Raw genomic sequence first — 626 nt, 5'->3', positions numbered from 1 at the left:
AGTCTAGGAACCAGCTGGACCAGGATACAGAAATCTGTGGAACTGTCAAAAACGGAAGTAGACACACATGGAGTGAGACCTGTATTGCAAGCCCATACTGTATCTATGGAGGGTACTAAATACTGACCATCTTTGTTAAACTGGTGGGTCTGATTACAGAGGTGCCGTTTGTCTTGAGGTACCTGTCCCAAACAAAGTCCACTCCCTGAAACCACTGCCAGGGTTAATTTTTTTGTTTTCTCCCCAAGGACATTGAGAGGGGTTTGAAGTCTTATGCTGCAATGCCATAGCGGATGTTCCTGTAGCTACCCCTGCAGACCCTAAGCACAGTTCCAACATAACTGCCAGGGGAACTCCTTAACTCTCTTCTATTGCCAGGCACTTTACTGGCTCTCAGGATTCCTAGCTTCTCTTCTTTCCTGTCTTTATCTCCAGCTCTCTAGCCTCTTATTCTTTCTGACTCTCACACTAAAATCTATCTTCAAAGACTCTCTTTTAAACGTTCTATCTCTTTGCTATGCCCTTTCACAGTCTTTCTGCAACTTTCCTTTTTCTTTCTCTGTTTAAAACACTTTCTTAGTCACCTGCACTAGTTTTTCTTAACGACTTATCCTGCATCTCTTCTA

The sequence above is a fragment of the Mastomys coucha genome, unplaced genomic scaffold (assembly GCF_008632895.1).
Source record: "Mastomys coucha isolate ucsf_1 unplaced genomic scaffold, UCSF_Mcou_1 pScaffold20, whole genome shotgun sequence".
NCBI classification, from domain to species: Eukaryota; Metazoa; Chordata; class Mammalia; order Rodentia; family Muridae; genus Mastomys; species Mastomys coucha.
This window is presented reverse-complemented; position numbering follows the sequence as displayed.